Source organism: Ascaphus truei, unplaced genomic scaffold (assembly GCF_040206685.1).
Source record: "Ascaphus truei isolate aAscTru1 unplaced genomic scaffold, aAscTru1.hap1 HAP1_SCAFFOLD_459, whole genome shotgun sequence".
Classification (NCBI taxonomy): domain Eukaryota; kingdom Metazoa; phylum Chordata; class Amphibia; order Anura; family Ascaphidae; genus Ascaphus; species Ascaphus truei.
In genome coordinates, this window is record NW_027456790.1 from 242501 (window position 1) to 267272 (window position 24772).

The following is a 24772-nucleotide window of genomic DNA, read 5'->3' on the forward strand; positions in this document are numbered from 1 at the left end:
TACTTACCGTCACGTTATTAGGAGTTATAGGGTCTGGGTGGGAGTAACACTAAGACATACATACCGTCACGTTATTGGGAGTTATAGGGTCTGGATGGGAGTAACACTAAGACATACTTACCGTCACGTTATTGGGAGTTATAGGGACTGAATGGGAGTAACACTTAGACAAACTTACCGTCACGTTATTGGGAGTTATAGGGCTTGGATGGGAGTAACACTAAGACATACTTACTGTACCGTCACGTTATTGGAAGTTATAGGGCCTGGATGGGAGTAACACTAAGACATACTTACCGTCACGTTATTGGGAGTTATAGGGACTGGATGGGAGTAACACTAAGACATACTTACCGTCACGTTATTGGGAGTTATAAGGTCTGGATGGGAGTAACACTAAGACATACTCACCGTCACGTTATTGGGAGTTATAGGGACTGGGTGGGAGTAACACTAAGACATACTTACCGTCACGTTATTGGGAGTTATAGGGACTGGATGGGAGTAACACTAAGACATACTCACCGTCACGTTATTGAGAGTTATAGGGACTGGGTGGGAGTAACACTAAGACATACTTACCGTCACGTTATTGGGAGTTATAGGGACTGGATGGGAGTAACACTAAGACATACTTACCGTCACGTTATTGAGAGTTATAGGGACTGGGTGGGAGTAACACTAAGACATACTTACCGTCACGTTATTGGGAGTTATAGGGACTGGGTGGGAGTAACACTAAGACATACTTACCGTCACGTTATTGGGAGTTATAGGGTCTGGGTGGGAGTAACACTGAGACATACTTACCGTCACGTTATAGGGAGTTATAGGGTCTGGATGGGAGTAACACTGAGACATACTTACCGTCACGTTATTGGGAGTTAGAGGGACTGGATGGGAGTAACACTAAGACATACTTACCGTCACGTTATTGGGAGTTATAGGGTGTGGATGGGAGTAACACTAAGACATACTTACCGTCATGTTATTGGGAGTTATAGGGCCTGGATGGGAGTAACACTAAGACATACTTACCGTCACGTTATTGGGAGTTATAGGGACTGGATGGGAGTAACACTAAGACATATTTACCGTCACGTTATTGGGAGTTATAGGGCCTGGATGGGAGTAACACTAAGATATACTTACCGTCACGTTATTGGGAGTTATAGGGACTGGATGGGAGTAACACTAAGACATACTTACCGTCACGTTACTGGGAGTTATAGGGTCTGGATGGGAGTAACACTAAGACATACTTACCGTCACGTTATTGGGAGTTATAGGGACTGGATGGGAGTAACACTAAGACACACTTACCGTCACGTTATTGGGAGTTATAGGGACTGGATGGGAGTAACACTAAGATATACTTACCGTCACGTTATTGGGAGTTATAGGGACTGGATGGGAGTAACACTAAGACATACTTACCGTCACGTTATTGGGAGTTATAGGGACTGGATGGGAGTAACACTAAGACATACTTACCGTCACGTTATTGGGAGTTATAGGGACTGGATGGGAGTAACACTAAGACATACTTACCGTCACGTTATTGGGAGTTATAGGGTGTGGATGGGAGTAACACTAAGACATACTTACCGTCACGTTACTGGGAGTTATAGGGCCTGGATGGGAGTAACACTAAGACATACTTACTGTCACGTTATTGGGAGTTATAGGGTGTGGATGGGAGTAACACTAAGACATACTTACCGTCACGTTACTGGGAGTTATAGGGCCTGGATGGGAGTAACACTAAGACATACTTACCGTCACGTTATTGGGAGTTATAGGGCCTGGATGGGAGTAACACTAAGACATACTTACCGTCACGTTATTAGGAGTTATAGGGTCTGGGTGGGAGTAACACTAAGACATACATACCGTCACGTTATTGGGAGTTATAGGGTCTGGATGGGAGTAACACTAAGACATACTTACCGTCACGTTATTGGGAGTTATAGGGACTGGATGGGAGTAACACTAAGACATACTTACCGTCACGTTATTGGGAGTTATAGGGACTGAATGGGAGTAACACTTAGACAAACTTACCGTCACGTTATTGGGAGTTATAGGGCTTGGATGGGAGTAACACTAAGACATACTTACTGTACCGTCACGTTATTGGAAGTTATAGGGCCTGGATGGGAGTAACACTAAGACATACTTACCGTCACGTTATTGGGAGTTATAGGGACTGGGTGGGAGTAACACTAAGACATACTTACCGTCACGTTATTGGGAGTTATAGGGACTGGATGGGAGTAACACTAAGACATTCTTACCGTCACGTTATTGGGAGTTATAAGGTCTGGATGGGAGTAACACTAAGACATACTCACCGTCACGTTATTGGGAGTTATAGGGACTGGGTGGGAGTAACACTAAGACATACTTACCGTCACGTTATTGGGAGTTATAGGGACTGGATGGGAGTAACACTAAGACATACTCACCGTCACGTTATTGAGAGTTATAGGGACTGGGTGGGAGTAACACTAAGACATACTTACCGTCACGTTATTGGGAGTTATAGGGACTGGATGGGAGTAACACTAAGACATACTTACCGTCACGTTATTGAGAGTTATAGGGACTGGGTGGGAGTAACACTAAGACATACTTACCGTCAGGTTATTGGGAGTTATAGGGTCTGGGTGGGAGTAACACTGAGACATACTTACCGTCACGTTATAGGGAGTTATAGGGTCTGGATGGGAGTAACACTGAGACATACTTACCGTCACGTTATTGGGAGTTAGAGGGACTGGATGGGAGTAACACTAAGACATACTTACCGTCACGTTATTGGGAGTTATAGGGTGTGGATGGGAGTAACACTAAGACATACTTACCGTCATGTTATTGGGAGTTATAGGGCCTGGATGGGAGTAACACTAAGACATACTTACCGTCACGTTATTGGGAGTTATAGGGACTGGATGGGAGTAACACTAAGACATATTTACCGTCACGTTATTGGGAGTTATAGGGCCTGGATGGGAGTAACACTAAGACACACTTACCGTCACGTTACTGGGAGTTATAGGGTCTTGATGGGAGTAACATTAAGACACACTTACCGTCACGTTATTGGGAGTTATAGGGACTGGGTGGGAGTAACACTAAGACATACTTACCGTCACGTTATTGGGAGTTATAGGGACTGGATGGGAGTAACACTAAGACATACTTACCGTCACGTTATTGAGAGTTATAGGGACTGGGTGGGAGTAACACTAAGACATACTTACCGTCACGTTATTGGGAGTTATAGGGACTGGGTGGGAGTAACACTAAGACATACTTACCGTCACGTTATTGGGAGTTATAGGGTCTGGGTGGGAGTAACACTGAGACATACTTACCGTCACGTTATTGGGAGTTATAAGGTCTGGATGGGAGTAACACTAAGACATACTCACCGTCACGTTATTGGGAGTTATAGGGACTGGGTGGGAGTAACACTAAGACATACTTACCGTCACGTTATTGGGAGTTATAGGGACTGGATGGGAGTAACACTAAGACATACTCACCGTCACGTTATTGAGAGTTATAGGGACTGGGTGGGAGTAACACTAAGACATACTTACCGTCACGTTATTGGGAGTTATAGGGACTGGATGGGAGTAACACTAAGACATACTTACCGTCACGTTATTGAGAGTTATAGGGACTGGGTGGGAGTAACACTAAGACATACTTACCGTCACATTATTGGGAGTTATAGGGACTGGGTGGGAGTAACACTAAGACATACTTACCGTCACGTTATTGGGAGTTATAGGGTCTGGGTGGGAGTAACACTGAGACATACTTACCGTCACGTTATAGGGAGTTATAGGGTCTGGATGGGAGTAACACTGAGACATACTTACCGTCACGTTATTGGGAGTTATAGGGACTGGATGGGAGTAACACTAAGACATACTTACCGTCACGTTATTGGGAGTTATAGGGTGTGGATGGGAGTAACACTAAGACATACTTACCGTCACGTTATTGGGAGTTATAGGGCCTGGATGGGAGTAACACTAAGACATACTTACCGTCACGTTATTGGGAGTTATAGGGACTGGATGGGAGTAACACTAAGACATATTTACCGTCACGTTATTGGGAGTTATAGGGCCTGGATGGGAGTAACACTAAGACACACTTACCGTCACGTTACTGGGAGTTATAGGGTCTTGATGGGAGTAACATTAAGACACACTTACCGTCACGTTATTGGGAGTTATAGGGTCTGGATGGGAGTAACACTAAGACATACTTACCGTCACGTTATTGGGAGTTATAGGGACTGGATGGGAGTAACACTAAGACATACTTACCGTCACGTTACTGGGAGTTATAGGGTCTGGGTGGGAGTAACACTAAGACATACTTACCGTCACGTTATTGGGAGTTATAGGGACTAGATGGGAGTAACACTAAGACATACTTACCGTTACGTTATTGGGAGTTATAGGGTCTGGGTGGGAGTAACACTGAGACACACTTACCGTCACGTTATTGGGAGTTATAGGGACTGGATGGGAGTAACACTAAGACATACTTACCGTCACGTTATTGGGAGTTATAGGGACTGGATGGGGGTAACACTAAGACACACTTACCGTCACGTTATTGGGAGTTATAGAGACTGGATGGGAGTAACACTAAGACATACTTACCGTCACGTTATTGGAAGTTATAGTGTCTGGATGGGAGTAACACTAAGACATACTTACTGTCACGTTATTGGGAGTTATAGGGACTGGATGGGAGTAACACTAAGACATACTTACCGTCACGTTACTGGGAGTTACAGGGTCTGGATGGGAGTAACACTAAGACATACTTACCGTCACGTTACTGGGAGTTATAGGGTCTGGATGGGAGTAACACTGAGACATACTTACCGTCACGTTATTGGGAGTTATAGGGACTGGGTGGGAGTAACACTAAGACATACGTACCGTCACGTTACTGGGAGTTATAGGGACTGGATGGGAGTAACACTAAGACATACTTACCGTCACGTTATTGGGAGTTATAGGGACTGGATGGGAGTAACACTAAGACATACTTACCGTCACGTTATTGGGAGTTATAGGGTCTGGGTGGGAGTAACACTAAGACATACTTACCGTCACATTATTGGGAGTTATAGGGTCTGGATGGGAGTAACACTAAGACATACTTACCGTCACGTTATTGGGAGTTATAGGGTCTGGGTGGGAGTAACACTAAGACATACTTACCGTCACGTTATTGGGAGTTATAGGGTCTGGATGGGAGTAACACTAAGACATACTTACCGTCACGTTATTGGGAGTTATAGGGACTGGGTGGGAGTAACACTAAGACATAATTACCGTCACGTTATTGTGAGTTATAGGGACTGGGTGGGAGTAACACTAAGACATACTTACCGTCACGTTATTGGGAGTTATAGGATCTGGATGGGAGTAACACTAAGACATACTTACCATCACGTTATTGGGAGTTATAGGGTCTGGATGGGAGTAACACTAAGACATAATTACCGTCACGTTATTGGGAGTTATAGGGCCTGGATGGGAGTAACACTAAGACATAATTACCGTCACGTTATTGGGAGTTATAGGATCTGGATGGGAGTAACACTAAGGCATACTTACCGTCACGTTACTGGGAGTTATAGGGTCTGGATGGGAGTAACACTGAGACATACTTACCGTCACGTTATTGGGAGTTATAGGGACTGGATGGGAGTAACACTAAGACATACTTACCGTCACGTTATTGGGAGTTATAGGGACTGGGTGGGAGTAACACTAAGACATACTTACCGTCACGTTATTGGGAGTTATAGGGACTGGGTGGGAGTAACACTAATATACTTACCGTCACGTTATTGGGAGTTATAGGGTCTGGGTTGGAGTAACACTAAGACATACTTACTGTCACGTTATTGGGAGTTATAGGGTCTGGGTTGGAGTAACACTAAGACATACTTACCGTCACGTTATTGGAAGTTATAGGGACTGGATGGGAGTAACACTAAGACATACTTACCGTCACGTTATTGGGAGTTATAGGGTCTGGGTTGGAGTAACACTAAGACATACTTACCGTCATGTTATTGGAAGTTATAGGGACTGGATGGGAGTAACACTAAGACATACTTACCGTCACGTTATTGGGAGTTATAGGGTCTGGGTGGGAGTAACACTAAGACATACTTACCGTCACGTTATTGGGAGTTATAGGGTCTGGGTGGGAGTAACACTAAGACATAATTACCGTCACGTTATTGGGAGTTATAGGGACTGGATGGGAGTAACACTAAGACATACTTACCGTCACGTTATTGGGAGTTATAGGGCCTGGATGGGAGTAACACTATGACATACTTACCGTCACGTTACTGGGAGTTATAGGGTCTGGGTGGGAGTAACACTGAGACATACTTACCGTCACTTTACTGGGAGTTATAGGGTCTGGATGGGAGTAACACTAAGACACACTTACCCTCACGTTATTGGGAGTTATAGGGACTGGATGGGAGTAACACTAAGACATACTTACCGTCACGTTATTGGGAGTTATAGGGACTGGATGGGAGTAACACAAAGACATACTTACCGTCACGTTATTGGGAGTTATAGGGACTGGATGGGAGTAACACTAAGACATACTTACCGTCACGTTATTGGGAGTTATAGGGTCTGGGTGGGAGAAACACTATGACATACTTACCGTCACGTTATTGGGAGTTATAAGGCCTGGATGGGAGTAACACTAAGACATACTTACCGTCAGGTTATTGGGAGTTATAGGGACTGGGTGGGAGTAACACTAAGACATACTTACTGTCACGTTATTGGGAGTTATAGGGTCTGGATGGGAGTAACACTAAGACATAATTACTGTCACGTTATTGGGAGTTATAGGGTCTGGATGGGAGTAACACTAAGACATACTTACCGTCACGTTATTGGGAGTTATAGGGTGTGGGTGGGAGTAACACTAAGACATACTTACTGTCACGTTATTGGGAGTTATAGGGTCTGGATGGGAGTAACACTAAGACATAATTACCGTCACGTTATTGGGAGTTATAGTGTGTGGGTGGGAGTAACACTAAGACATACTTACCGTCACGTTATTGGGAGTTATAGGGACGGGATGGGAGTAACACTAAGACACACTTACTGTCACGTTATTGGGAATTATAGGGTCTGGGTGGGAGTAACACTAAGACATACTTACTGTCTTGTTATTGGGAGTTATAGGGTCTGGGTGGGAGTAACACTAAGACATACTTACCGTCACGTTATTGGGAGTTATAGGGTCTGGGTGGGAGTAACACTAAGACACACTTACCCTCACGTTATTGGGAGTTATAGGGACTGGATGGGAGTAACACTAAGACATACTTACCGTCACGTTATTGGGAGTTATAGGGACTGGATGGGAGTAACACAAAGACATACTTACCGTCACGTTATTGGGAGTTATAGGGACTGGATGGGAGTAACACTAAGACATACTTACCGTCACGTTATTGGGAGTTATAGGGTCTGGGTGGGAGAAACACTATGACATACTTACCGTCACGTTATTGGGAGTTATAAGGCCTGGATGGGAGTAACACTAAGACATACTTACCGTCAGGTTATTGGGAGTTATAGGGACTGGGTGGGAGTAACACTAAGACATACTTACTGTCACGTTATTGGGAGTTATAGGGTCTGGATGGGAGTAACACTAAGACATAATTACTGTCACGTTATTGGGAGTTATAGGGTCTGGATGGGAGTAACACTAAGACATACTTACCGTCACGTTATTGGGAGTTATAGGGTGTGGGTGGGAGTAACACTAAGACATACTTACTGTCACGTTATTGGGAGTTATAGGGTCTGGATGGGAGTAACACTAAGACATAATTACCGTCACGTTATTGGGAGTTATAGTGTGTGGGTGGGAGTAACACTAAGACATACTTACCGTCACGTTATTGGGAGTTATAGGGACGGGATGGGAGTAACACTAAGACACACTTACTGTCACGTTATTGGGAATTATAGGGTCTGGGTGGGAGTAACACTAAGACATACTTACTGTCTTGTTATTGGGAGTTATAGGGTCTGGGTGGGAGTAACACTAAGACATACTTACCGTCACGTTATTGGGAGTTATAGGGTCTGGGTGGGAGTAACACTAAGACATACTTACCGTCACGTTATTGGGAGTTATAGGGTCTGGATGGGAGTAACACTAAGACATACTTACCGTCACGTTATTGGGAGTTATAGGGTCTGGGTGGGAGAAACACTATGACATACTTACCGTCACGTTATTGGGAGTTATAGGGCCTGGATGGGAGTAACACTAAGACATACTTACCGTCAGGTTATTGGGAGTTATAGGGACTGGGTGGGAGTAACACTAAGACATACTTACTGTCACGTTATTGGGAGTTATAGGGTCTGGATGGGAGTAACACTAAGACATAATTACTGTCACGTTATTGGGAGTTATAGGGTCTGGATGGGAGTAACACTAAGACATACTTACCGTCACGTTATTGGGAGTTATAGGGTCTGGGTGGGAGAAACACTATGACATACTTACCGTCACGTTATTGGGAGTTATAGGGCCTGGATGGGAGTAACACTAAGACATACTTACCGTCAGGTTATTGGGAGTTATAGGGACTGGGTGGGAGTAACACTAAGACATAATTACTGTCACGTTATTGGGAGTTATAGGGTCTGGATGGGAGTAACACTAAGACATACTTACCGTCACGTTATTGGGAGTTATAGGGTGTGGGTGGGAGTAACACTAAGACATACTTACTGTCACGTTATTTTGAGTTATAGGGTCTGGATGGGAGTAACACTAAGACATAATTACCGTCACGTTATTGGGAGTTATAGTGTGTGGGTGGGAGTAACACTAAGACATACTTACCGTCACGTTATTGGGAGTTATAGGGACGGGATGGGAGTAACACTAAGACACACTTACTGTCACGTTATTGGGAATTATAGGGTCTGGGTGGGAGTAACACTAAGACATACTTACTGTCTTGTTATTGGGAGTTATAGGGTCTGGGTGGGAGTAACACTAAGACATACTTACCGTCACGTTATTGGGAGTTATAGGGTCTGGGTGGGAGTAACACTAAGACATACTTACCGTCACGTTATTGGGAGTTATAGGGTCTGGGTGGGAGTAACACTAAGACATACTTACCGTCACGTTATTGGCAGTTATAGGGTCTGGGTGGGAGTAACACTAAGACATACTTACCGTCACGTTATTGGGAGTTATAGGGTCTGGGTGGGAGTAACACTAAGACATACTTACCGTCACGTTATTGGGAGTTATAGGGACTGGGTGGGAGTAACACTAAGACATACTTACCATCACGTTATTGGGAGTTATAGCGACTGGATGGGAGTAACACTAAGACATACGTACCGTCACGTTATTGGGAGTTATAGGGTCTGGGTGGGAGTAACACTAAGACATACTTACCGTCACGTTATTGGGAGTTATAGGGTCTGGATGGGAGTAACACTAAGACATACGTACCGTCACGTTATTGGGAGTTATAGGGCCTGGATGGGAGTAACACTAAGACATACTTACTGTCACGTTATTGGGAGTTATAGGGACTGGATGGGAGTAACACTAAGACACACTTACCGTCACGTTATTGGGAGTTATAGGGACTGGATGGGAGTAACACTAAGACATACTTACCGTCACGTTATTGGGAGTTATAGGGCCTGGATGGGAGTAACACTAAGACATACTTACCGTCACGTTATTGGGAGTTTTAGGGCCTGGATGGGAGTAACACTAAGACATACTTACCGTCACGTTACTGGGAGTTACAGGGTCTGAATGGGAGTAACACTAAGACACACTTACCGTCACGTTATTGGGAGTTATTGGGTCTGGATGGGAGTAACACTAAGACATACTTACCGTCACGTTATTGGGAGTTATAGGGTCTGGATGGAAGTAACACTAAGACATACTTACCGTCACGTTATTGGGAGTTATAGGGCCTGGATGGGAGTAACACTAAGACATACTTACCGTCACGTTATTGGAAGTTATAGGGTCTGGATGGGAGTAACACTAAGACACACTTACCGTCACGTTATTGGGAGTTATAGGGTCTGGATGGGAGTAACACTAAGACATACTTACCGTCACGTTATTGGGAGTTATAGGGCCTGGATGGGAGTAACACTAAGACATACTTACTGTCACGTTATAGGGACTGGATGGGAGTAACACTAAGACATACTTACCGTCACGTTATTGGGAGTTATAGGGTCTGGGTTGGAGTAACACTAAGACATACTTACCGTCACGTTATTGGGAGTTATAGGGTCTGGGTTGGAGTAACACTAAGACATACTTACCGTCACGTTATTGGGAGTTATAGGGCCTGGATGGGAGTAACACTAAGACATACTTACCGTCACGTTATTGGGAGTTATAGGGCCTGGATGGGAGTAACACTAAGACATACTTACCGTCACGTTATTGGGAGTTATAGGGCCTGGATGGGAGTAACACTAAGACATACTTACCGTCACGTTATTGGGAGTTATAGGGCCTGGATGGGAGTAACACTAAGACATACTTACCGTCACGTTATTGGGAGTTATAGGGACTGGGTGGGAGTAACACTAAGACATACTTACCGTCACGTTATTGGGAGTTATAGGGCCTGGATGGGAGTAACACTAAGACATACTTACCATCACGTTATTGGGAGTTATAGGGACTGGATGGGAGTAACACTAAGACACACTTACCGTCACGTTATTAGGAGTTATAGGGCCTGGATGGGAGTAACACTAAGACATACTTACCGTCACGTTATAGGGACTGGATGGGAGTAACACTAAGACATACTTACCGTCACGTTATTGGGAGTTATAGGGTCTGGATGGGAGTAACACTAAGACATACTTACCGTCACGTTATTGGGAGTTATAGGGACTGGATGGGAGTAACACTAAGACATACTTACCGTCACGTTATTGGGAGTTATAGGGCCTGGATGGGAGTAACACTAAGACATACTTACCGTCACGTTATTGGGAGTTATAGGGACTGGATGGGAGTAACACTAAGACATACTTACCGTCACGTTACTGGGAGTTATAGGGTCTGGATGGGAATAACACTAAGACATACTTACCGTCACGTTATAGGGACTGGATGGGAGTAACACTAAGACATACTTACCGTCACGTTATTGGGAGTTATAGGGACTGGATGGAAGTAACACTAAGACATACTTACCGTCACGTTATTGGGAGTTATAGGGCCTGGATGGGAGTAACACTAAGACATACTTACCGTCACGTTACTGGGAGTTATAGGGTCTGGATGGGAGTAACACTAAGACATACTTACCGTCACGTTATTGGGAGTTATAGGGACTGGATGGGAGTAACACTAAGACATACTTACCGTCACGTTATAGGGTCTGGGTTGGAGTAACACTAAGACATACTTACCGTCACGTTATTGGGAGTTATAGGGACTGGATGGGAGTAACACTAAGACATACGTACCGTCACGTTATTGGGAGTTATAGGGCCTGGATGGGAGTAACACTAAGACATACTTACCGTCACGTTATTGGGAGTTATAGGGTCTGGGTTGGAGTAACACTGAGACATACTTACCGTCACGTTATTGGGAGTTATAGGGTCTGGGTTGGAGTAACACTAAGACATACTTACCGTCACGTTACTGGGAGTTATAGGGTCTGGATGGGAGTAACACTAAGACATACTTACCGTCACGTTATTGGGAGTTATAGGGTCTGGATGGGAGTAACACTAAGACATACTTACCGTCACGTTATTGGGAGTTATAGGGACTGGATGGGAGTAACACTAAGACATACTTACCGTCACGTTATTGGGAGTTATAGGGACTGGATGGGAGTAACACTAAGACATAATTACCATCACGTTATTGGGAGTTATAGGGTCTGGACGGGAGTAACACTAAGACATACTTACTGTCACGTTATTGGGAGTTATAGGGTCTGGATGGGAGTAACACTAAGAAATACTTACCGTCACGTTTTTGGGAGTTATAGGGACTGGATGGGAGTAACACTAAGACATACTTACCGTCACGTTATTGGGAGTTATAGGGCCTGGATGGGAGTAACACTAAGACATACTTACCGTCACGTTATTGGGAGTTATAGGGACTGGATGGGAGTCACACTAAGACATACTTACCGTCACGTTATTGGGAGTTATAGGGCCTGGATGGGAGTAACACTAAGACATACTTACCGTCACGTTATTGGGAGTTATAGGGCCTGGATGGGAGTAACACTGAGACATACTTACTATCACGTTATTGGGAGTTATAGGGTCTGGATGGGAGTAACACTGAGACATACTTACTGTCACGTTATTGGGAGTTATAGGTACTTGGTGGGAGTAACACTAAGACATACTTACCGTCACGTTATTGGGAGTTATAGGTACTGGGTGGGAGTAACACTAAGACATACTTACCGTCACGTTATTGGGAGTTATAGGGACTGGATGGGAGTAACACTAAGACACACTTACCGTCACGTTATTGGGAGTTATAGGGTCTGAACGGGAGTAACACTAAGACATACTTACCGTCACGTTATTGGGAGTTATAGGGACTGGATGGGAGTAACACTAAGACATTCTTACCGTCACGTTATTGGGAGTTATAGGTACTGGGTGGGAGTAACACTAAGACATACTTACCGTCACGTTATTGGGAGTTATAGGGACTGGATGGGAGTAACACCAAGACACACTTACCGTCACGTTATTGGGAGTTATAGGGACTGGATGGGAGTAACACTAAGACATAATTACCGTCACGTTATTGGGAGTTATAGGGACTGGATGGGAGTAACACTAAGACATAATTACCGTCACGTTACTGGGAGTTATAGGGTCTGGATGGGAGTAACACTAAGACATACTTACTGTCACGTTATTGGGAGTTATAGGGTCTGGATGGGAGTAACACTGAGACATACTTACCATCACGTTATTGGGAGTTATAGGGTCTGGGTGGGAGTAACACTGAGACATACTTACTGTCACGTTATTGGGAGTTATAGGGACTGGATGGGAGTAACACTAAGACATACTTACCGTCACGTTATTGGGAGTTATAGGGTCTGGATGGGAGTAACACTGAGACATACTTACTATCACGTTATTGGGAGTTATAGGGTGTGTATGGGAGTAACACTGAGACATACTTACTGTCACGTTATTGGGAGTTATAGGTACTTGGTGGGAGTAACACTAAGACATACTTACCGTCACGTTATTGGGAGTTATAGGTACTGGGTGGGAATAACACTAAGACATACTTACCGTCACGTTATTGGGAGTTATAGGGTCTGGATGGGAGTAACACTAAGACATACTTACCGTCACGTTATTGGGAGTTATAGGGACTGGATGGGAGTAACACTAAGACATACTTACCGTCACGTTATTGGGAGTTATAGGGTCTGGATGGGAGTAACACTAAGACATACTTACCGTCACGTTATCGGGAGTTATAGGTAATGGGTGGGAGTAACACTAAGACATACTTACCGTCACGTTATTGGGAGTTATAGGGCCTGGATGGGAGTAACACTAAGACATACTTACCGTCACGTTATTGGGAGTTTTAGGGCCTGGATGGGAGTAACACTAAGACATACTTACCGTCACGTTACTGGGAGTTACAGGGTCTGAATGGGAGTAACACTAAGACACACTTACCGTCACGTTATTGGGAGTTATAGGGTCTGGATGGGAGTAACACTAAGACATACTTACCGTCACGTTATTGGGAGTTATAGGGTCTGGATGGAAGTAACACTAAGACATACTTACCGTCACGTTATTGGGAGTTATAGGGCCTGGATGGGAGTAACACTAAGACATACTTACCGTCACGTTATTGGAAGTTATAGGGTCTGGATGGGAGTAACACTAAGACACACTTACCGTCACGTTATTGGGAGTTATAGGGTCTGGATGGGAGTAACACTAAGACATACTTACCGTCACGTTATTGGGAGTTATAGGGCCTGGATGGGAGTAACACTAAGACATACTTACTGTCACGTTATAGGGACTGGATGGGAGTAACACTAAGACATACTTACCGTCACGTTATTGGGAGTTATAGGGTCTGGGTTGGAGTAACACTAAGACATACTTACCGTCACGTTATTGGGAGTTATAGGGTCTGGGTTGGAGTAACACTAAGACATACTTACCGTCACGTTATTGGGAGTTATAGGGCCTGGATGGGAGTAACACTAAGACATACTTACCGTCACGTTATTGGGAGTTATAGGGCCTGGATGGGAGTAACACTTAGACATACTTACCGTCACGTTATTGGGAGTTATAGGGCCTGGATGGGAGTAACACTAAGACATACTTACCGTCACGTTATAGGGACTGGATGGGAGTAACACTAAGACATACTTACCGTCACGTTATTGAGAGTTATAGGGTCTGGGTTGGAGTAACACTAAGACATACTTACCGTCACGTTATTGGAAGTTATAGGGCCTGGATGGGAGTAACACTAAGACATACTTACCGTCACGTTATTGGGAGTTATAGGGACTGGATGGGAGTAACACTAAGACATAATTACCATCACGTTATTGGGAGTTATAGGGTCTGGACGGGAGTAACACTAAGACATACTTACTGTCACGTTATTGGGAGTTATAGGGTCTGGATGGGAGTAACACTAAGAAATACTTACCGTCACGTTATTGGGAGTTATAGGGACTGGATGGGAGTAACACTAAGACATACTTACCGTCACGTTATTGGGAGTTATAGGGCCTGGATGGGAGTAACACTAAGACATACTTACCGTCACGTTATTGGGAGTTATAGGGACTGGATGGGAGTCACACTAAGACATACTTACCGTCACGTTATTGGGAGTTATAGGGCCTGGATGGGAGTAACACTAAGACATACTTACCGTCACGTTATTGGGAGTTATAGGGCCTGGATGGGAGTAACACTGAGACATACTTACTATCACGTTATTGGGAGTTATAGGGTCTGGATGGGAGTAACACTGAGACATACTTACTGTCACGTTATTGGGAGTTATAGGTACTTGGTGGGAGTAACACTAAGACATACTTACCGTCACGTTATTGGGAGTTATAGGTACTGGGTGGGAGTAACACTAAGACATACTTACCGTCACGTTATTGGGAGTTATAGGGACTGGATGGGAGTAACACTAAGACACACTTACCGTCACGTTATTGGGAGTTATAGGGTCTGAACGGGAGTAACACTAAGACATACTTACCGTCACGTTATTGGGAGTTATAGGGACTGGATGGGAGTAACACTAAGACATTCTTACCGTCACGTTATTGGGAGTTATAGGTACTGGGTGGGAGTAACACTAAGACATACTTACCGTCACGTTATTGGGAGTTATAGGGACTGGATGGGAGTAACACCAAGACACACTTACCGTCACGTTATTGGGAGTTATAGGGACTGGATGGGAGTAACACTAAGACATAATTACCGTCACGTTATTGGGAGTTATAGGGACTGGATGGGAGTAACACTAAGACATAATTACCGTCACGTTACTGGGAGTTATAGGGTCTGGATGGGAGTAACACTAAGACATACTTACTGTCACGTTATTGGGAGTTATAGGGTCTGGATGGGAGTAACACTGAGACATACTTACCATCACGTTATTGGGAGTTATAGGGTCTGGGTGGGAGTAACACTGAGACATACTTACTGTCACGTTATTGGGAGTTATAGGGACTGGATGGGAGTAACACTAAGACATACTTACCGTCACGTTATTGGGAGTTATAGGGTCTGGATGGGAGTAACACTGAGACATACTTACTATCACGTTATTGGGAGTTATAGGGTGTGTATGGGAGTAACACTGAGACATACTTACTGTCACGTTATTGGGAGTTATAGGTACTTGGTGGGAGTAACACTAAGACATACTTACCGTCACGTTATTGGGAGTTATAGGTACTGGGTGGGAATAACACTAAGACATACTTACCGTCACGTTATTGGGAGTTATAGGGTCTGGATGGGAGTAACACTAAGACATACTTACCGTCACGTTATTGGGAGTTATAGGGACTGGATGGGAGTAACACTAAGACATACTTACCGTCACGTTATTGGGAGTTATAGGGTCTGGATGGGAGTAACACTAAGACATACTTACCGTCACGTTATCGGGAGTTATAGGTAATGGGTGGGAGTAACACTAAGACATACTTACCGTCACGTTATTGGGAGTTATAGGGCCTGGATGGGAGTAACACTAAGACATACTTACCGTCACGTTATTGGGAGTTTTAGGGCCTGGATGGGAGTAACACTAAGACATACTTACCGTCACGTTACTGGGAGTTACAGGGTCTGAATGGGAGTAACACTAAGACACACTTACCGTCACGTTATTGGGAGTTATAGGGTCTGGATGGGAGTAACACTAAGACATACTTACCGTCACGTTATTGGGAGTTATAGGGTCTGGATGGAAGTAACACTAAGACATACTTACCGTCACGTTATTGGGAGTTATAGGGCCTGGATGGGAGTAACACTAAGACATACTTACCGTCACGTTATTGGAAGTTATAGGGTCTGGATGGGAGTAACACTAAGACACACTTACCGTCACGTTATTGGGAGTTATAGGGTCTGGATGGGAGTAACACTAAGACATACTTACCGTCACGTTATTGGGAGTTATAGGGCCTGGATGGGAGTAACACTAAGACATACTTACTGTCACGTTATAGGGACTGGATGGGAGTAACACTAAGACATACTTACCGTCACGTTATTGGGAGTTATAGGGTCTGGGTTGGAGTAACACTAAGACATACTTACCGTCACGTTATTGGGAGTTATAGGGTCTGGGTTGGAGTAACACTAAGACATACTTACCGTCACGTTATTGGGAGTTATAGGGCCTGGATGGGAGTAACACTAAGACATACTTACCGTCACGTTATTGGGAGTTATAGGGCCTGGATGGGAGTAACACTTAGACATACTTACCGTCACGTTATTGGGAGTTATAGGGCCTGGATGGGAGTAACACTAAGACATACTTACCGTCACGTTATAGGGACTGGATGGGAGTAACACTAAGACATACTTACCGTCACGTTATTGAGAGTTATAGGGTCTGGGTTGGAGTAACACTAAGACATACTTACCGTCACGTTATTGGAAGTTATAGGGCCTGGATGGGAGTAACACTAAGACATACTTACTGTCACGTTATTGGGAGTTATAGGGCCTGGATGGGAGTAACACTAAGACATACTTACCGTCACGTTATTGGGAGTTATAGGGACTGGGTGGGAGTAACACTAAGACATACTTACCGTCACGTTATTGGGAGTTATAGGGCCTGGATGGGAGTAACACTAAGACATACTTACCGTCACGTTATTGGGAGTTATAGGGACTGGATGGGAGTAACACTAAGACACACTTACCGTCACGTTATTAGGAGTTATAGGGCCTGGATGGGAGTAACACTAAGACATACTTACCGTCACGTTATAGGGACTGGATGGGAGTAACACTAAGACATACTTACCGTCACGTTATTGGGAGTTATAGGGTCTGGATGGGAGTAACACTAAGACATACTTACCGTCACGTTATTGGGAGTTATAGGGACTGGATGGGAGTAACACTAAGACATACTTACCGTCACGTTATTGGGAGTTATAGGGCCTGGATGGGAGTAACACTAAGACATACTTACCGTCACGTTATTGGGAGTTATAGGGACTGGATGGGAGTAACACTAAGACATACTTACCGTCACGTTACTGGGAGTTATAGGGTCTGGATGGGAATAACACTAAGACATACTTACCGTCACGTTATAGGGACTGGATGGGAGTAACACTAAGACATACTTACCGTCACGTTATTGGGAGTTATAGGGACTGGATGGAAGTAACACTAAGACATACTTACCGTCACGTTATTGGGAGTTATAGGGCCTGGATGGGAGTAACACTAAGACATACTTACCGTCACGTTACTGGGAGTTATAGGGTCTGGATGGGAGTAACACTAAGACATACTTACCGTCACGTTATTGGGAGTTATAGGGACTGGATGGGAGTAACACTAAGACATACTTACCGTCACGTTATTGGGAGTTATAGGGACTGGATGGGAGTAACACTAAGACATAATTACCATCACGTTATTGGGAGTTATAGGGTCTGGACGGGAGTAACACTAAGACATACTTACTGTCACGTTATTGGGAGTTATAGGGTCTGGATGGGAGTAACACTAAGAAATACTTACCGTCACGTTATTGGGAGTTATAGGGACTGGATGGGAGTAACACTAAGACATACTTACCGTCACGTTATTGGGAGTTATAGGGCCTGGATGGGAGTAACACTAAGACATACTTACCGTCACGTTATTGGGAGTTATAGGGACTGGATGGGAGTCACACTAAGACATACTTACCGTCACGTTATTGGGAGTTATAGGGCCTGGATGGGAGTAACACTAAGACATACTTACCGTCACGTTATTGGGAGTTATAGGGCCTGGATGGGAGTAACACTGAGACATACTTACTATCACGTTATTGGGAGTTATAGGGTCTGGATGGGAGTAACACTGAGACATACTTACTGTCACGTTATTGGGAGTTATAGGTACTTGGTGGGAGTAACACTAAGACATACTTACCGTCACGTTATTGGGAGTTATAGGTACTGGGTGGGAGTAACACTAAGACATACTTACCGTCACGTTATTGGGAGTTATAGGGACTGGATGGGAGTAACACTAAGACACACTTACCGTCACGTTATTGGGAGTTATAGGGTCTGAACGGGAGTAACACTAAGACATACTTACCGTCACGTTATTGGGAGTTATAGGGACTGGATGGGAGTAACACTAAGACATACTTACCGTCACGTTATTGGGAGTTATAGGTACTGGGTTGGAGTAACACTAAGACATACTTACCGTCACGTTATTGGGAGTTATAGGGACTGGATGGGAGTAACACCAAGACACACTTACCGTCACGTTATTGGGAGTTATAGGGACTGGATGGGAGTAACACTAAGACATAATTACCGTCACGTTATTGGGAGTTATAGGGACTGGATGGGAGTAACACTAAGACATAATTACCGTCACGTTACTGGGAGTTATAGGGTCTGGGTGGGAGTAACACTGAGACATACTTACTGTCACGTTATTGGGAGTTATAGGGACTGGATGGGAGTAACACTAAGACATACTTACCGTCACGTTATTGGGAGTTATAGGGTCTGGATGGGAGTAACACTGAGACATACTTACTATCACGTTATTGGGAGTTATAGGGTGTGTATGGGAGTAACACTGAGACATACTTACTGTCACGTTATTGGGAGTTATAGGTACTTGGTGGGAGTAACACTAAGACATACTTACCGTCACGTTATTGGGAGTTATAGGTACTGGGTGGGAGTAACACTAAGACATACTTACCGTCACGTTATTGGGAGTTATAGGGTCTGGATGGGAGTAACACTAAGACATACTTACCGTCACGTTATTGGGAGTTATAGGGACTGGATGGGAGTAACACTAAGACATACTTACCGTCACGTTATTGGGAGTTATAGGGTCTGGATGGGAGTAACACTAAGACATACTTACCGTCACGTTATCGGGAGTTATAGGTAATGGGTGGGAGTAACACTAAGACATACTTACCGTCACGTTATTGGGAGTTATAGGGACTGGATGGGAGTAACACCAAGACACACTTACCGTCACGTTATTGGGAGTTATAGGGACTGGATGGGAGTAACACCAAGACACACTTACCGTCACGTTATTGGGAGTTATAGGGACTGGATGGGAGTAACACTAAGACATAATTACCGTCACGTTATTGGGAGTTATAGGGACTGGATGGGAGTAACACTAAGACATAATTACCGTCACGTTACTGGGAGTTATAGGGTCTGGGTGGGAGTAACACTGAGACATACTTACTGTCACGTTATTGGGAGTTATAGGGACTGGATGGGAGTAACACTAAGACATACTTACCGTCACGTTATTGGGAGTTATAGGGTCTGGATGGGAGTAACACTGAGACATACTTACTATCACGTTATTGGGAGTTATAGGGTGTGTATGGGAGTAACACTGAGACATACTTACTGTCACGTTATTGGGAGTTATAGGTACTTGGTGGGAGTAACACTAAGACATACTTACCGTCACGTTATTGGGAGTTATAGGTACTGGGTGGGAGTAACACTAAGACATACTTACCGTCACGTTATTGGGAGTTATAGGGTCTGGATGGGAGTAACACTAAGACATACTTACCGTCACGTTATTGGGAGTTATAGGGACTGGATGGGAGTAACACTAAGACATACTTACCGTCACGTTATTGGGAGTTATAGGGTCTGGATGGGAGTAACACTAAGACATACTTACCGTCACGTTATCGGGAGTTATAGGTAATGGGTGGGAGTAACACTAAGACATACTTACCGTCACGTTATTGGGAGTTATAGGGACTGGATGGGAGTAACACCAAGACACACTTACCGTCACGTTATTGGGAGTTATAGGGACTGGATGGGAGTAACACTAAGACATACTTACTGTCACGTTATTGGGAGTTATAGGGTCTGGATGGGAGTAACACTGAGACATACTTACCATCACGTTATTGGGAGTTATAGGGTCTGGGTGGGAGTAACACTGAGACATACTTACTGTCACATTATTGGGAGTTATAGGGACTGGATGGGAGTAACACTAAGACATACTTACCGTCACGTTATTGGGAGTTATAGGGACTGGATGGGAGTAACACTGAGACATACTTACCGTCACGTTACTGGGAGTTATAGGGTCTGGATGGGAGTGACACTAAGACACACTTACTGTCACGTTTTTGGGAGTTATAGGTACTGGGTGGGAGTAACACTAAGACATACTTACTGTCACGTTATTGGGAGTTATAGGGACTGGATGGGAGTAACACTAAGACATACTTACTGTCACGTTATTGGGAGTTATAGGGACTGGATGGGAGTAACACTAAGACATACTTACCGTCACGTTATTGGGAGTTATAGGGACTGGATGGGAGTAACACTGAGACATACTTACCGTCACGTTACTGGGAGTTATAGGGTCTGGATGGGAGTAACACTAAGACATACTTACCGTCACGTTATTGGGAGTTATAGGGCCTGGATGGGAGTAACACTAAGACATAATTACCGTCACGTTACTGGGAGTTATAGGGACTGGATGGGAGTAACACTAAGACACACTTACCGTCACGTTATTGGGAGTTATAGGGTCTGGGTGGGAGTAACACTAAGACATACTTACCGTCACATTATTGGGAGTTATAGGGACTGGATGGGAGTAACACTAAGACATAATTACCGTCACGTTATTGGGAGTTATAGGTACTGGGTGGGAGTAACACTAAGACATACTTACCGTCACGTTATTGGGAGTTATAGGGTCTGGATGGGAGTAACACTAAGACATACTTACCGTCACGTTATTGGGAGTTATAGGGACTGGATGGGAGTAACACTAAGACATACTTACCGTCACGTTATTGGGAGTTATAGGGTCTGGATGGGAGTAACACTAAGACATACTTACCGTCACGTTATCGGGAGTTATAGGTAATGGGTGGGAGTAACACTAAGACATACTTACCGTCACGTTATTGGGAGTTATAGGGACTGGATGGGAGTAACACCAAGACACACTTACCGTCACGTTATTGGGAGTTATAGGGACTGGATGGGAGTAACACTAAGACATACTTACTGTCACGTTATTGGGAGTTATAGGGTCTGGATGGGAGTAACACTGAGACATACTTACCATCACGTTATTGGGAGTTATAGGGTCTGGGTGGGAGTAACACTGAGACATACTTACTGTCACATTATTGGGAGTTATAGGGACTGGATGGGAGTAACACTAAGACATACTTACCGTCACGTTATTGGGAGTTATAGGGACTGGATGGGAGTAACACTGAGACATACTTACCGTCACGTTACTGGGAGTTATAGGGTCTGGATGGGAGTGACACTAAGACACACTTACTGTCACGTTATTGGGAGTTATAGGTACTGGGTGGGAGTAACACTAAGACATACTTACTGTCACGTTATTGGGAGTTATAGGGACTGGATGGGAGTAACACTAAGACATACTTACTGTCACGTTATTGGGAGTTATAGGGACTGGATGGGAGTAACACTAAGACATACTTACCGTCACGTTATTGGGAGTTATAGGGACTGGATGGGAGTAACACTGAGACATACTTACCGTCACGTTACTGGGAGTTATAGGGTCTGGATGGGAGTAACACTAAGACATACTTACCGTCACGTTATTGGGAGTTATAGGGCCTGGATGGGAGTAACACTAAGACATAATTACCGTCACGTTACTGGGAGTTATAGGGACTGGATGGGAGTAACACTAAGACATACTTACCGTCACGTTATTGAGAGTTATAGGGCCTGGATGGGAGTAACACTAAGACATACTTACCGTCACGTTATTGGGAGTTATAGGGACTGGGTGGGAGTAACACTAAGACATACTTACCGTCACGTTATTGGGAGTTATAGGGACTGGGTGGGAGTAACACTAAGACACACTTACCGTCACGTTATTGGGAGTTATAGGGTCTGGGTGGGAGTAACACTAAGACATACTTACCGTCACATTATTGGGAGTTATAGGGACTGGATGGGAGTAACACTAAGACATACTTACCGTCACGTTACTGGGAGTTATAGGCTCTGGGTGGGAGTAACACTAAGACATACTTACCGTCACGTTATTGGGAGTTATAGGGTCTGGATGGGAGTAACACTGAGACATACTTACCGTCACATTATTGGGAGTTATAGGGACTGGATGGGAGTAACACTAAGACACTACTTACCGTCACGTTACTGGAGTTAGAGGGCCTGGATGGGAGTAACACTAAGACATAATTACCGTCATGTTATTGGGAGTTATAGGGACTGGATGGGAGTAACACTAAGACATACTTACCGTCACGTTATGGGAGTTATAGGGCCTGGATGGGAGTAACACTAAGACATAATTACCGTCATGTTATTGGGAGTTATAGGGCCTGGATGGGAGTAACACTAAGACATACTTACCGTCACGTTATTGGGAGTTATAGGGACTGGATGGGAGTAACACTAAGACATACTTACCGTCACGTTACTGGAAGATAACAGCACATGATGTTGAGGCCTGTTCCAGTTTTAGGGAACGCCCTGTTATGAGCACGGATTTAGCGGTGTTTCGTGTATCTGGCCCACAGGGGTCATGTAGGGGTGTTGAGCGTATTTGAGGTATGTGTACAATTCTGCAACATAAAAAACACATCATCAACGAATCGGCAATATATCCACTCTCTGTATATATACCTGCACCGACACACTTTATTCGAGCAAATACCCAGTATGTACCTGGCAGATACCTGGAATGCGCCGCTCCTCACCTCTGACAAGCCCCGTTGTGTTGCCTTCCAGCCTGGGTTCATGCCTGGCTGACGGGCGGCTGATCTGTTAAATGATAATGATTAGGATTTAATAGGCTGCAATGCTTCGCGTGTCTACCAGATGGCATAAATTCATGAATTGTAATGCAGTATATATATATATACTGTGCAGTATTGCAGCCAGCGGGAATAAAATGCTTCAATCCCTGCTTGGAAAATACCTCAATGCACTCGGGCAGAAAACAGTCACAAACCTCAATACACCCGGGTTATACCCGAATTCGTGGGACTAGCCGAGCTCGAATAAAGTGTGTCGCCAGTGTATATGCAATAAATCCATTCTCGGTATATATATATACAATAAATCCACTCTCGGTATATATATATACAATAAATCCACTCTCGGTATATATATATACAATAAATTCACTCTCGGTCGGTATATATATATACAATAAATCCACTCTCGGTATATATAAATATATATATATATATATATATACAATAATCCACTCTCGGTATATATATATATACTATATATCCACTCTGAGTTAGCGTGGATGAATTGACGTTTCATACGGAAGATATTGGAAGTCGGCGCCGGAGACCGGAAGATAAAGACGAAAGTTTGATTAGAATTGTAAATAAATGAATAATTCCTCTGTAGCGGGAACTCAATCGTACAATCGCTTTATTCATAAAAATATACAAACATATATACGTGTGTGTGTATACTGTAAATATATATATATATACATGCTGCATGTGTGTGTGTACATATATATATATATATACATACACTGTATATGCGTGGATGTTTATACTATATATCTGTGTGTCACATCTCTTGGTTTCTGTGCTGTTTTGCCCGGGGGGGAGCACTGACTGTGTCCTCCTTCCTCACTTTCTCTCCACCCCCTCCTCTCTCCCTCTCTTTCTCCTCTGTCTCGCTCCCTTCCTCCCTCTCTGTCACCCTCTCTCCCCACATCTCTTCCTCCTCTCACTCTCTCTCTCCCACCTCTCTATCTCTCTACCCTCCCCATCTCTCTCTCTCTCCCCCACATCTCTCTCTCTCTCTCTCTCT

General features: G+C 44.1%; 1 pseudogene; it reads left to right on the forward strand.

Annotated features, from left to right (window-relative positions):
• Window positions 1-24772, forward strand: part of LOC142484907 (proline-rich transmembrane protein 1-like) — a 49825-nt pseudogene that overhangs the window by 5060 nt on the left and 19993 nt on the right.